General features: G+C 52.8%; 1 protein-coding gene across 2 annotated transcripts in view; it reads right to left on the bottom strand.

Annotated features, from left to right (window-relative positions):
- RFX4 (regulatory factor X4) overlaps window positions 1–14,942 on the bottom strand; it is a 164,243-nt gene that overhangs the window by 116,221 nt on the left and 33,080 nt on the right. The gene's annotated exons all lie outside the window — the stretch shown is intronic.

Raw genomic sequence — 14,942 nt, 5'->3', positions numbered from 1 at the left:
CCCGGGTTGACTGCGTGCAAGGCAAACACTCTATCAGCTGTGCTATCGCTCCAGCCCCCATCTCCTGTCTTGAGATGTGTCCTGGGCCTCTCTCCGCCTTTGGAGAAGCTCTCATTCTCTCTCGAGTGCGTTACTCTCTCTCTCTCCCTCCCTCCTCAAAACCTCCAAATAAAATCTATTTTCACTTCACTGCGCAGCCACTTCTGAATTTTTTTTCCGTGAGAAAGACGAGAACCCCAAAGCCCTGGGTAAGGCCTAGGTCTAGTTTTTCTTTTCCTGCAAAGAGCAGTTTCTGGCTCCAGCCTGAGTCCATGGCTCCCCGAGAAATCAGCCTGTGAGGATTAACTCCAGGGTCAGACAGAACAAGTGGACGTCAGGTGGGGCTTGACGGCTACCTAGTGGGGCTGGCGGGACTCCGGCCTGTGCCATGCAGACTGATAAAGTCCATGATGGGCCAGAGCTGGGACGAGCTAGGATCTGGTCGGCCTGTTTAAGCACCAAGCCAGTTCCTTGTCTCCAAACACTACCAGTCAAAACACCTGGTTGGGAGGGTTAAGAGACGTGAACTTGGCTGATGGCAAGAGATCAGCAACTTCAGCCTGGGGTGCTGCAAGGCAAAGGGAGGACCCCAGACCCTTCTTTTCTCTGTCTCTCTGCTAGGCAAGATCTGAGGGGCAAAGGCAGGGAGTCCCCCCAACCCCCCACCAGCAAACACTCACGGCGGGACATCACAGCCCTGAACAGGACGTGTCTCTTGAGCTAGTGTTGGAGAGATGGTCAGCATTTTGTTTAACAAAAAATTTTTTAAATTTGGGAGGGAGGGGCTGGAACAATAGCACAGCAGGTAGGGCGTTTGTTTGCCTTGCACTCAGCCAACCCGGGTTCAATTCCCAGCATCCCATATGGTCCCCCGAGCACCGCCAGGAGTAATTCCTGAGTGCATGAGCCAGGAATAACCCCTGTGCATCACCAAGTATGACTCAAAAAGAAAAAAAAAATTGGGAGGGAGGGTTTTTTTCTTTTAATTCTGAAACTACATGAGGACATAAAACTCTTTGAAATCTAAGTCCCTCTCAATAGAAAGGACTGTAGTGAACTCTGTCTCCTGTTCTCACTTCTCTCTCTCTCTGTCTCTGTCTATCTGTCTCTCTGTCTCTGTCTGTCTGTCTCTCTGTCTGTCTGTCTGTCTGTCTGTCTGTCTCTCTCTCTCTCTCTCTGTCTCTCTGCATCTCTGTCTCTCTCTCTGTGTCTGTGTCTCTGTCTCTGTCTGTCTGTCTGTCTGTCTCTCTCTCTCTCACACACACACACACAAACACACACACACACACACACACACACACACACACACACACACACACACCACCCCTGCCTTCAGGAAGTGAGCCCACACATCCTTTCCAAGTGCCGGGAACCTCTGAGAGACCACCGAGTGTGGAAGTGCCTCAAGGAAGGCAGCTGGGGGTCGTGCAAAGGAGGGAACCTCTGGGAGGGTCAATGCTCCCAGGGTCCACTGGGCTGGGGGTCCGGGCCCACTGCAGGGTCTCCTGCCCTGCTGACACCTGGGTCGGACCCCCTCCACCCCCAGCTGCCACCCTTCCTAACACCCACCAAGGGAAGCACAACTGGCTAGGAGGGTGGGGTGGGCTGGCCTGGGGTCCCAACTCTGCCCAACGCAGAGCGCGAGCCAGAGTCTCTCACTGGACTCGCCCACACTCAGGGCCCCCTGCCACCAGGACTCTCCTCTCTGTCCACATCTGGGCTGACGTATGCAGGAGCAGCCCTTGCCAGCCCAGCACGTCCACGCTCGGCTCCTTGCTCCCCCCTCTACCGGCGTTCCCGCCCCACGCCGCCGGCCAGCCGTGCAGCCTCTGACCGCAGGCATTACAGGTAACGGCCACGCTACGAGGGGAACAGTGTGCAGGCTGGACTTGCATGCAGTGGACAGCAGTGGTCAATGGTATCAGAAGGAGGGCAGCATGGCCGTCAGCCAACAGACGCCCTCTGCTCGGTCATTAAACAGGGGCCCCCTTCTGGAAGGCGCCTCTCCCCTCACACCAGCAGAGCCGTCACACAGAGTCTGACTGCCTGAAGTTCGGGGGAGGGCCATGTGTCCCCTCCTCCCCCCCGCTGGCCCCCAGCCTCACTCTCCCGACATGCTGGTTACGTGTTCAGTCATTCATCCAATGTCCCTGCTCTCCTATAGCCTGCCCGGGGCCAGGCACGCAGGGCGGGAGACAGAGACAGAGACAGCAGCCAGAGACGAAGGCTCAGTCCTGCTCCATAGCTTGGCTTTGCTTTTCATGCTTTAGTTTCTGGGCCACACCCGACAGTGCTCGAGGCTGACTCCTGGCTCTGTGCTCAGGGATCACTCCTGGTGGGGCTTTGGGAGCCCTATGGGGTGTGGGGGATGGAATCGGGGTCAGCTGGTAGCACAGCAAGCGCCCTCCCTGCTGTACTGTCACCACAACTTTTCACTGAAACAGGCACAAAGGCCCTTCCTGGTGGTGTAAGGCTGATCCCATGCACTCACAGCTCATGCCCGGCCAGCCAGCCTCAATGCCCACCTGCTGGCCAGTGGACCGGAGCCATGATAGCAGCTGGCCTCCACCCCTCTCCCGAGAGGCCCCCCGGAACCTGCTCTTCGTGCCACTCTGCTCTGCTCCACTTTGCAGGGACACTTCCTCATAACCCCCACCCAGCACCCCAAAGCCAAGTTCCAGGGCTGAGTATCTCTAAATCCCCAACAGACACCTGGGGTCAGGGGTGGGTGACGGTTCCAGGCTCAAGCCCTCAGTGGCCCCCCTCAGCAATCTGCGGGGACCATCGTTTTCCTTGTCTGCAAAAGAGAGGGTGCTCAGGGGACTGGGCATGGGCGGTGAGGGCGAACAGAGGCACCCTGCACCCCTGAGACCTTGCCCTGCCCACCTGGCTTTGCCAGCCCTGTGCCTGGGACAGGCCATATCTCTGGGCCCACAGCACCGGGGTCAGAGTGGGGAGCACAGCCGTGGTGCAGGAGGTGGACACTGCCCACTCACCAGCCTGGACTTGGTAGGCAGAGACCAGACTCACTTCGGGTCTCCCCACCCGCACACTCTAGGGGACATCGCAGTCCGGGAGCGAAGGACGCACTAAGCCGGCCCACCGCCTTGGTGCAGTACCGTCAGCACGCAGCCGGCCGAGAGACACAGCATGCCTAGCGTCTGGTGGCCCCGGGCTCAGTCCCCAGCTCCCCTCGGGCCCCACCCACGTTCCCCAGCACCACCAGGGGTAGTCGCTGAGCACAGAGCCAGGAGTAAGCCCTGAGCACTGTGGCATGAATCCCCTGATACTTCCCCACACCCCTACCGTCCCCCCAATGAAATACTAATCCTGCCCAGAAGATGTCGGTGCACAGCTCTTCCCGTGAGGGCATTTCACATCCATGGCTGCGGGGTGGTGGGAAGTAGGTGGGGAGCATCACGTCCATCAGACCGCAGCTGGGTTTGCAGCAAGAGGGACCCTAATCAGTGTGTGGTCCATCAGGGGAAGAGGGAAATGGTCTGGGGTCACAAACAGTAACTGGTGGGGCCCACGGAGGGGCTCAGTCTAGTCAAAAGTTGTCAAAAGCCCCCTCTGAGCTCCACCCACCAAACCCGCAGGGCTGGCCAGAAGCCGTCACGTAAGGGAACCCGTCCTCTGCCAATCTCTCCTCCTGCCTCTTGGCTGATGGCGGTCCCCGTATCTGGGAACCCCATTCTAGAACCTTCCCTGTCTGGGGTCAGCTCCCCGGGGCGGTTCGCTCTCCCCGGAGAAAGTTTCTAAAGTAATTACTTCTCGCAAATCCCAGGAAAGGTTCAAGTTGATGCGAATCTCGAGTTTCGCTTCCAAGTTCTAATTCTATTTCCTTTCATTAGAAGAATCTGGCTGCACCTGGCCGGACCTCCCCCGTCGGGGACACGAGACGGCTGCCAAGCGGCCGCATTCCCCTGCTTCTGCCCCCTTGCTGGCAGCGGCAATCTCACCAGTCAACTTTCGGGGTGCCCGAGCCCCGGGGCCTCCAGCCACGGGCAGCAAAGCCCCCTCCCCGTGGGAACAGGGCTGAGTCCCAAGCAAAACTGTGATGTTGGCAGCACTGGGGGTGGGGGGACACCTGCCCTTCTCACCCCGTTGGGTGAATTCCTTCAGAACCCTGGAGGAGGAAGGGCCCTTCCCACTCTGCAGGCCACCGAGAGCCTGAAAAGAAAATGCTGATACATTTGATTCCATCAGAAAAGCCATGCACACACAGGCACGCACGCACACACACGCACACAGACACACACACATGCACGCACACATGCACACACATACACACATGCATGCACACATGCATGCACACATGCATGCACACATGCATGCACACACGCATGCACACACATGCGCGCACATGGATGCACACATATACACATACACACATATATACATGCACACAGACATATGCATGCACACACATGTGCACACACATACACACGCGTACACACATACACATGCACACACGCATGTGCACACACATGCACACCCACACACATGCACGTACACACACGAGAAGAGTGCAAGCCCCATCTCTCTCTCAGGGCCAGCTGTCACTGCAGGAGTGTGGCCCTGAGTCCCTGAGCACTGAGGGAGACCTCTCCGTCTCCCGCCCCTAATACAATGCTTCTGCGCTAGAAACCAGCCAACCAACCAGAAGTCGAACCCTGTAAGTCCAAAGACCATGGAGAAAGCTTAAGGAAACTGCTGTCATGCCAGACTGGTCTCACCTCTGGGCCAGGTGACAGAAAAAGCATTCAAAAAACCAAGAGGAAGAGACAGGGGACCCAGAGGTGGTGGACACAGCACAACACGAGCAGCTGAGGGCATGGACGCAGCGTCCGTACAGAGCAGAAAGGTGGTTCGTCTTCACTAACCAGCGTGAACACCACACCGGAAGCCCGTTTCTCAACAGGCTGGCGCCAGCTCGGCCCGCTGCGGCTGTCGGGGGACGGTGCCTCTCCCTGGCGGGGCAGGGGGTGTCATCGGCAGCCTGCCCAGGTGCAAGATGGCTTAGTAGACAGTGACGTCCTTCCCACATGCCCCGCACCGGGGAGTGGGCCCCACTGCCCCCCGAAGCCACGGGACATGCACGGCCCACGCACGGCCCCCAGCTCAGCCAGCTCAGGAGAGCAGGACGCAGGCTCAGCACGGGAGGAAACACAACTGTGGGAAAGGACTCGAAGCTGCAATGGAGCAAGGGGACGCTCAGAGTCCTCGCTGAAGGCGCCCCTCCAGGGCTAAGCCTCTCGAGAACGACCAAGCCACAGCAGAACGCTTGCAAGGTGCTCCTTTGTGAGTATGAAAACCACCAGAGTAATGCACCAGAACTCACATTTGCATAAAGGAGGGCTGGGAGGACAGGTGACAAACCAAGCAAGGTATTTCCCACAGGAAGCCAAGATGGGAGGGCGGGACCAGGGGTGGGGCATCGTGGGGGGCAACATTGCTGCAATTTTAAGGTGTTGTGACCATCCAACCAGGTATTCATGACCTAGTCCGTCTCACTTTGGGAATACCTCCAGGGCCGAGCACCCGCCCAGCAGACCTGAGGCCCCAAGTTCGATCCCTGGCATTGCCCCTCCTCCACATGCCAACTAGAATCTCGGGGGGCAACAAGACAGTGCGTGATCTCCCACACCGAGAGTGTGTTTGCCCCATAGCCAAGCACAAGGACCCCCAGTCCACGCTGGGTGTGTGAAGCAACACGGCAAGGGGAAGGGGAGGAGGGGAGACACGAGCCCCTGCCTTGCTGCAGGGGAAGCATTTGAAGGGAGGTTCCCGCCCCGGGTCATGTGTCAGGGCTCCGGGGGACACACGAGAAACGCCCGTGGGAACATTTCACTGGTTTGGTGAGAAGCAAGCGCTGAGGGTCAGCCCAGCCCACACAGACCTTCCCTGCATGGAGGGTGAGTGCCGGGCCTGGGGATTCCCGAGAGGCTGGGAAAGGCCGGAGGCGCCAGGAGGGCCCCTGAGCCACCAGCAGACCACGCCTGGCTTCCCACCAGGGCAGAGGCGATGAGGTTCCCCCAGGAGTTCACGCCCACCCCCTCCACCCCTGGGCACAGCTTCCTGGGGTCCCCTGGGTGCCCCTCTCTAAGCTCGGGCCCCTGCCAGCTGGAGGCCTTTCTCTGGGGTGGAGGGAGAGGACTGAGCCCCACAGGTCGAGGAAAGTTGAACTGCTTCCTTATCTCCCGGACCCTTATGAGAGACCTTTAGTGACCCAAACAGGGTAAGAATCGGGGGGGGGGGAAGGGAGAGGGGGAGGGTCATTACAGGGCCCCCCAAATGGGATGACATTTAATAAGATAGTGATGAGTCACTGAGTGGGACCCAGTTCTAAGTCACCACGCCACTGAATCCCAGCACCCGCCCCCTGTCGAGAGCGCCCTGTGCTCACCAGGTCAATAAGGAAGGGATGGGTGGATGTCTCAGAAGAGAGAAAACGCACCTCCCCTACCTAGCAACACACACACACACATACACACACACACACACGCATGCACGCACGCACACACGCACACGCTGACATATACAGACATAGACAAATAGGCACACACCAATTATACACATATCACACACAGACACACACAGACACACACCCAGCACATACACCTCAGAAACACAGACACAGACAAACACAAAACATACCCAACACACAGAGAGACACAGTAATACACATCACACACAGAGAGACACACAGAGATAGAAATACACAACAACACACACCACACTACACACATATACGGACACATATCCAGCACACACACACAATGCAACACATAGCACACACAAAGACACATACAGCAGCACGCATCATACACATTTACCCACAAAAACACACCGAGCACACACAGACAGACAGGGAGAAACGCACAAACGCACACCCAACAACACACATCACACACAGAGACACACAGAGACATACACAACCAGGACACTAACTCAGAAACACACAGAGACACTGACACACACCCAGCAACATGTACCAGACACACACAGAGTTCCCAGGGACGGCAACAGGAATCCTGAGAACCCTGCCGGGGTCCTGCTGGGTGACTGTCCTTTCGCCGTGGTCCCCAGGTTCTCTCCATCCTGCTCACACCGCGCCAGTCCACAGCCCTGTCACCACACACCTGAGGTAGGGCTGCCCCTGCCGTGCCTGGGCTCCACACACACACACACACACACACACACACACACACACACACACACACACACACACACACACCTCTCCAGCTGTGTGGGTGCCAACACTGTTCTCCCACTTCCTCCGTCCCTGGGACCCCCAGACAACACAGGCCGTTGTCTTTCTCTCTCTTTCTCTCTCTCCGTTCTCTTTCTCTCTCTCTCTCCTCTCTCCTCTTTCCTCTCTCCTCTCTTTCTCTCTCCTCTCTCTCCTTCCCTTTCTCTGCTTCTCTCTCCTCTCTCTCTTCTCTCTCCTCTCTCTCCCCTCTTTCCCCTCTCTCTCTCCTCTCTCTCTTCTCTCTTCTCTCTCTCTCTTTCTCTCTCTCTCTCCCCCCTCTCCCTCCTCTCCTCCCTCTCACACTCCCCCTCTCAAACTGATCTAGAACACTGAGGCCCGGAGCAGAGCTGCCTCCTCCTCAAACCTCCCTGACCCGCAGTTATCTTCCCGCAGCCCGCCCCTGCCCCCCCCCCCCACACCCGGCCCTTAGCAGGCCACCTGTCACCCCAGGCCTTGCTGAGTCACAGCATGTCCCCGAGGCCCTGAAGCAGGGGCCAGGACCCTGCGTTCCTCACAAGCTGGCCATGCGGCTGGCTGGAGCCCAGGAACACGGCTGCCGTGGCATGGAAGCCCACGCCGCATCGTGCAAACGGGGTCACCTGAGACTCCGTGTGCCTGACCTGACACCGGACAAGCCCCACAACTGTGTGGATGCGACCTTCCCCTCGGCGAGTCGGGCAGAAGACCTCGCCTCGCTTCCGGGGGTTGCAGCTGCTGGTGGCTCTGGCTGGGCCCGGCTGAAACACTGTACGTTTCCACTCCCTGTCCTTCCTCGCCCCACACTGGGTGGGCTTCTGCAGGGCGCCCACCCTGACGGCAGGGACCGGGGAGAGCTGTGCAGTCACGGCCTCGCCCCTTGGGGCTGGGGAACAGAAACCCACCGATCGGCCCCTCCTGCGGAGAAAACAGCACTCGTGCCAGTTGGTGGCGGGAACTCAAGTGAGCTGCGTCCGGGTGAGGCGCCCACCCTCTCCTGTCCCGGCTCCCGGCCGGCCGCGAGGGCCACAGCGCACTCAAGACTTCTCAGCCGTCCAGCAGCGCGTCCCGGGGGGTGGCTTCTCCCCACCACTGAAACTCTACTTTAATCAACTAAATCCAGCTTCTCTGGGGTGGAGGGAGAGCCCTAGGATCAGACAGAAACCACGGGCCAGATGACCACTCTGGCTCCATCACTAGCCGAGAATGTGCTTCGGAGCAAACGGCTTCCCTTCTCTGCGCCCCAGTCTACCGAGCAGGAGAGGGGGCTGAGACGATCGCTGAAATCTCGGAACCTTGGGCCAGGAGAGCGAGCACGGGGGTTACGGTGCTTGCCTTGCCTGAAGCCCCCAGAGCACAAAGCCAGGAGCAGCCCCCTAGGTCCTGCCACCTGTGGCTCCAGCCCTGCACAGAGAAACCAAAACTAAAGGCATAAATCAAAGGCCATTAGCCTTGGTGTTGAGGATGAGAACCCAGAGCTTCTCACCACAACCCCAACTGGCACTCGGGCTGGCTGGTGGAAGAAACTTCGAAAACAGAATTCAAACAAAGCAAGTCCTCTCCCCCAGCTCATGGCTGGGAAGGAAATCGGGGTCTGGAAGGGGCTGGGCGGCTCATAAAGCAGGAGCGACACTGTCGGGACGAAGGAGAGAGCAAGCACCCGGGAGGAGGCACATTTCCCAGCACGGACACACTCTGGGGCTGCTCCCAAGCGGTCCGTGCTAATGCAGGACAGGACAGGAGGAGGAGAGGCCAGCTGGGAGGGGAGACTTGGTCACTGACCCGCTGCGCAGGCAGAAGTCAGGCTCGGGCTGGCTCTAGGGTGAAGGGACCTGACAAACACTCCGAGCATCAGCACCGAGCCAGGTGACCCATCCAAGGAAGGTGGACAACAAGGAAACACAACAAGGAAACAGACCAGACCAGGCTCCCCCCCCCCCCCCCCCCCCGCCACCCCAGCTGCCTGGTAGAATGGGAACACTCACGGCGCTAATGTCATTCTCCAAGAGCCGTCATGACTTTTTCTTTCTTTTTTTTTTTTTTTTGCTTTTTGGGTCACACCCAGCAATGCACAGAGGTCACTCCTGGCTCATGCACTCAGGAATCACCCCTGGCGGTGCTCAGGGAACCATATGGGATGTTGGGATTTGAACCCGGGTCGGCCACTTACAAGGCAAATGCCCCACCCGCTGTGCTATCACTCCAGCCCCCGTCATGACTTTCTATCCATAATGACCAGCATTCAACCCACAAAGCAGAAGACATGCTGAAAAGGACGGTGAGAAACCCGGTGAGAAACCCAAAGACTCCGAGACAAAACAGGTTAACAGAAACCTCTGAGCTGAGCTCTCAGAGCTATCATCTAAGGACTTTAACAAGTAACTACCTCCTTAGTTAACATGGCTGAGGAGACAGAGGAAGCGTGGTCAAAAATAGAGAAGGTAAATTTCAGGCGGGGTGGGGGGCTGGGGGAGTTGGGGGTTGGGGGGAGGTTTACTGTGGTTTTTGGTGGTGGAATGTGTGCACTGGTGAAGGGGTGGGTGTTCAAGCATTGTGTAACTGAGACTTAAGCCTGAAAGCTTTGTAACTTTCCACATGGTGATTCAATAAAAATAAATTTATAAAATAAATAAAGATAAAAAATAGAGATGGTGATGAAAAAGAATCTCTAAGAGCGAGATTCTCAAGAAGACTTTTTAAAAATCAAGTGAATTTGAGTAATGATAGAAGAAGAGAAGAAGAAGAAGAAGAAGAAGAAGAAGAAGAAGAAGAAGAAGAAGAAGAAGAAGAAGAAGAGAAAGAAGAGGAAGAAGAAGAAGAGAAAGAAGAGGAAGAAGAAGAAGAAGAAGAAGAAGAAGAAGAAGAAGAAGAAGAAAAGGAAGAAAAAGAGGAAGAGGAAGGAGAAGAGAAAGAGGAAGAGGAAGAAGAAGAAGAGGAAAAAGAGGAGAAAGGAAAAGAGAATTAAATGAACATCTATCATAGAAGAAAACATAATAGATGAAGTTAAGGTCACGTGGATGGCTCACAGCAGATTAGACCTACTTTTCATCCCTCGGCTCCTCATTTCTAAATTAGGAGCCAAGGGCTGAAAAATAGGTTTATACCAAACTGAGGTACACATAGAGGAAAATGGACAAACAGGAGGAGTGAAAAATATCTATGGAGCCAAAGGTCTAGTATTAACAACGCAGCTGAAGTCCTGGAAGAAGGTAAGGAGAGAGAGACTGGGGCAGGAAAAATTATTTGAAGAGACCATGGCCAAGACTTTTACAAATTTGTTGAACAACAACTCACAGGTTCAAGAAGCTCAGTGAGCTCTCAAGAACAACAAATATTAGAAAACTGCACCTATGGACAAGCACAAGCAAATTACTGACGATTAACAATGAAAGAAAGCCACTTTTAGGGCAGCCAGAACAATACCTTCCCTTCCAAGAAGTAAAAACAAGCCTCAAGACTCACTTTTCAACAGAAACGCTGGAAGCCAAACTGCAATGAATCGAGCACTTTAGAAGGTTGAAAGGAAATGCTGATTCGAGTGAAATGTCGAGAACAATTGCCCTTCGAAAATATGGGTGAAATAAAGACGTGTCACAGGACCTGTGCTGTACTTGCAGAGGTATTAAAGGATTTTCTGTGGGTTATCACACAGATGGTCAAGATAAATCACGGATGTACATGCTGACTGGAATGAAGAACCTTGGAAAGAGTAAGTATAGATGAATTAGAAATAGTCTGTAGCTCACTGGCAGGCACGTGTATGAGACTAGGGTCCTGGAGTTCGAATCTCAGTACCAAAAAACTCATTAAAGCTATAAAGGCAGAACAATAAAAGCAATAAATTCAAGAACAATATATCATGTTAAATGCCGATCTTAGAAGAGGCTGACTGTCAATGGATCTAATTATCTCTTTAAAAAATAAAAAGACACGGGAGGGGTAAAAAATAAATAAATAAATAAATAATAAAAAGAAGAAATACTTAGGTGGAAGAAGAAATAAGAAAAAGTAGCAGAAATAAATGAAGGAGTCACAAACTGAGAAAAACAATTTTAAAATGTTGGGCCCTAGAAAATGCTAAAATTGATAATAAGCTCTGGCAAGAGTGTTTAAGAAAAACCAAAAAAAAAAAAAGCACAAACTCCCAATATTCAGAAGAAAATGGGTATGTAAAAACAGACAAAAAGTAACTAAGGGGAAAGCTTAAACAGTGACAAGTAGACTAGAATTTGAAAATAAGTTGTCTAAAAGAAAACAAAATGACACAAAATCAGAAAAAGAAAAGTGGGAATAATCTCATTGCTACTTTAAAAACGGAAAGTAAACTCCAATCCAGAGGACTTCAGTACTGAATTCTTCCTAACATTTAATAAATAATGCCCATCTTACACAAACTCTTCAAAATAGAAAAGAGGAAACCTTTTAGCTCTTTTTATGAGCCCTATAATCCTGACATAAAAATTGGACAAGGATATTGTAAGAAAGGAAAAATTAGAGGCCAACATATCTCATGAACATTGATGCCAAAACCCTCCAAAGTTGACGATTCTATCTAGAAATATATATAATATAATATATATATAAATATAATACTTCTGACTGAGTATAATTTGTTTCAGAGATACAAGAAAGGCTTAACATACAGAACCAATCGCCATAAATTCACAGCATTCATAGAATAAAGGGGAAAAACATGAACATCTCAAAAGATGCAGAAAAAATGTTCTATAGAGTCCTACACCCCTTTAAGAAAAATCTCTTGGCAAACCAGAAACTTGATCATGATTTGCATGTAGCTGCAAATCCTGCACAACAAACATGGTTCCTAATGATGAAGTTTGAACCCTGCCTTGTCCCCTTAGCATATCAAGGCTGTTACTATTGGCCACTTCAAGTCAGTCCTGCACCGGGTCCCAGGCAGTGCACCAAGACTCAACAACAAGAGGTGATGGCAAGCTATCATTATTCTTAGATGATATAAGGATGTTGATAGAAAATTGTGGAAGAAAGGAAGGAAGGAAGGAAGGAAGGAAGGAAGGAAGGAAGGAAGGAAGGAAGGAAGGAAGGAAGGAAGGAAGGAAGGAAGGAAGGAAGGAAGGAAGGAAGGAAGGAAAGTAGGGAGAGAGGGAGGGAGGGAAGAAGGAAGGGAGGGAGGGAAGAAGGAAGGAAGGGAGGGAAGAAGGAAGGAAGGAAGGAAGGAAGGAAGGAAGGAAGGAAGGAAGGAAGGAAGGAAGGAAGGAAGGAAGGAAGGGAAGAGAAGTAGAAAAAGAAAGAAGGCAAGCTCACAATTAGTAAGACTTATTTAGCCAATTGGTAACAAAGCTGCTAAAAACTGTGGGGCCATGGAGATGCTCCAGTGGTCAGAGCATATACCCTATATGTAGATCAATCCTGGTCCTGTCCTCAGCCTCATCCGATCCCTGAGCATCACTGATGTGACCCTGGTGGTCCCCAGCACCACAGGACAGGGGACTCAGGCATCCTTGGGTACCTCCATTGAACCGTGGGTCCTACAGCTCAAGGATCGCCAGATTTGGCCTCATGCTCCCTGAGCACCGCTTGGAGCCCTCAAACAGCCAACTGTCCTCTGCTCCTTAAAGACTATGATCTGGAGGGCTACTAGCCCATTTTGGCACCCAGAGACTTATAGAAATGCATCTAGACTGTGAGCTAAGCTACGACCCCATGCCGCCCGGGGAGCGGGAAGGATTTTCTCTCCCAGCTTTCTTTCTTTCTACGGGGAAGAAGGCAGCGGCAGCAGCACCAGCGCCCACGTGGCGTCCGCCATTTTCTAGGACTCACAACCCAGAGGTACTTGCTTGTTGTGATGTGGTGCACAAGAGATCATGGGATGGGGATGTTACCAGCACGCCCTCGGCCCAGATGAAATCCGGAGCAGCCGTGCACGACACGGCCCCTCTGCTCCTTAAAGACTATGATCCGGGAGAGCTACTAACCCATTTTGGCACCCAGAGACTTATAGAAATGCATCTAGACTGTGAGCTGAGCTAAAACAACAGAAATCCAAAACCGCGCGGCCATAATCTTCATTCTCAGCAATGGAAAACAAACTATCAAATGATTCCTTTTCAGCAGGTTTTATTGTTGGGGTAAAATTCCAAATAATAGTCAGTTCTCTGTTGAAATATTGAGTGTATCCAAAGTATAGAGAATAAAGTGAAGATCATTGATCACTCAGGTGCAGGGGTGGTGGTGGGAGGGGGGTATATTGGGGTTCTTGGTGGGGGAACAGGGGCATTGGTGAAGGGATGGGAGTTTGATCATTATATGACTGAGACTTAAACCTTAAAGCTTTGTAACTTTTGTCACGGTGATTCAATAAAATAAAATTTTTTTAAAAAGCCAACTGTATTTTCGTAGGATAAAAAAAAATTCTACTTCAATTAACACAGAAAGCCCAATTACATTTAAATTACACAGAAAACTCAGGAATGCATCTCATGACAAGTACACAAAACCTCTATGTTGAAATCTACAAGATGCCCGAGAGGACACTGAGGCCATTTAAGACACAAAAGACCAGAGCCACAGTTGTAGATTAGAAATGTGAGGCTGATAATAAGTCAATTCTTAGCCAATGTATTTCAGATTCAGCGGAATCCCCATGAAAATCCTAGCAGACAGGAGGCTATGTGACACATGCAAGCAGATTCTAAAAATCTTTACAAAAATACCAAGCACAAGTCAAAACGGTCTTGAAGAAGAGGCCCTCTGGGCCCAGACACTGCACAGATGCAGCAACAGAGACTGTGATGTTGGCCCCAACAAAGCAGGCAAGGAGAGCACCGATTCCGAGCAGAGGCCACGACAGATCCCTTCCACGTGGACCGGATGGAATGCATGAGCACTGGGGAAAGGGTCTTCTCAGAAACGGCTGCTCTGGCAGTGAAAAATTAAAGCAGGCACCGGGGAGAGGGCTCAGCAGGCTGGAGCGCAGGCCTGGCACGCAGGAGGCGAGGTCTAATGCCCAGTAACACAGGGTCCCCTGAGCCCCTCCAGGTGTCGCTCTGGTGGCCCCCAGCACCACTGGACCTGAGCAGTGTCACACTACCTGGCCCAAGCATTGAACTGCCAGCCCTGCTGGCAGGGATTTTTCCAGGAATGACCCCTGCTCCACCCAACCCCCGCCCCAATCAAATCAAATATATAAAAAGAGCTTTGACTCCTCCCTCACACCACACACAAGAACTCCAGGTGGACTATTGGTAGCACTGCACTGTAGCGCTGTCATCCCACTGTTCATCGATTTGCTCGAGCGGGCACCAGTAACGTCTCCATGGTGAGACTTGTTGTTACTGTTTTTGGCATATCAAATACACCACAGGTAGCTTGCCAAGCTCTGCCCTGCGGGCGGGATACTCTCGGTAGCTTGCCGGGCTCTCTGAGAGGGATGGAGGAATCAAACCCAGGTTGGCTGCGTGCAAGGCAAATGCCCTACCTGCTGTGCTATCGCTCCAGTCCAGGACTATCTGTAAAAAAGTGAAAGGTGGGGTGGGGTGTGGCTCGGTGGCAGAGCACAAGCTTTCCACACTGGGCTCGGATCCGTCACCAACATCAACAATCATTGTTGTTTTAAAAAATGCATCTTACAATTCACTCAAGATCCACGTACTCCACGGTCAGTGCATCTCAACTTTATCAAACGAATAAA

This window comes from Sorex araneus, chromosome 10 (genome assembly GCF_027595985.1).
Source record: "Sorex araneus isolate mSorAra2 chromosome 10, mSorAra2.pri, whole genome shotgun sequence".
Classification (NCBI taxonomy): domain Eukaryota; kingdom Metazoa; phylum Chordata; class Mammalia; order Eulipotyphla; family Soricidae; genus Sorex; species Sorex araneus.
Note: the sequence above shows the minus strand (reverse complement) of the source record. Positions and strands in the feature narration are given on the sequence as shown.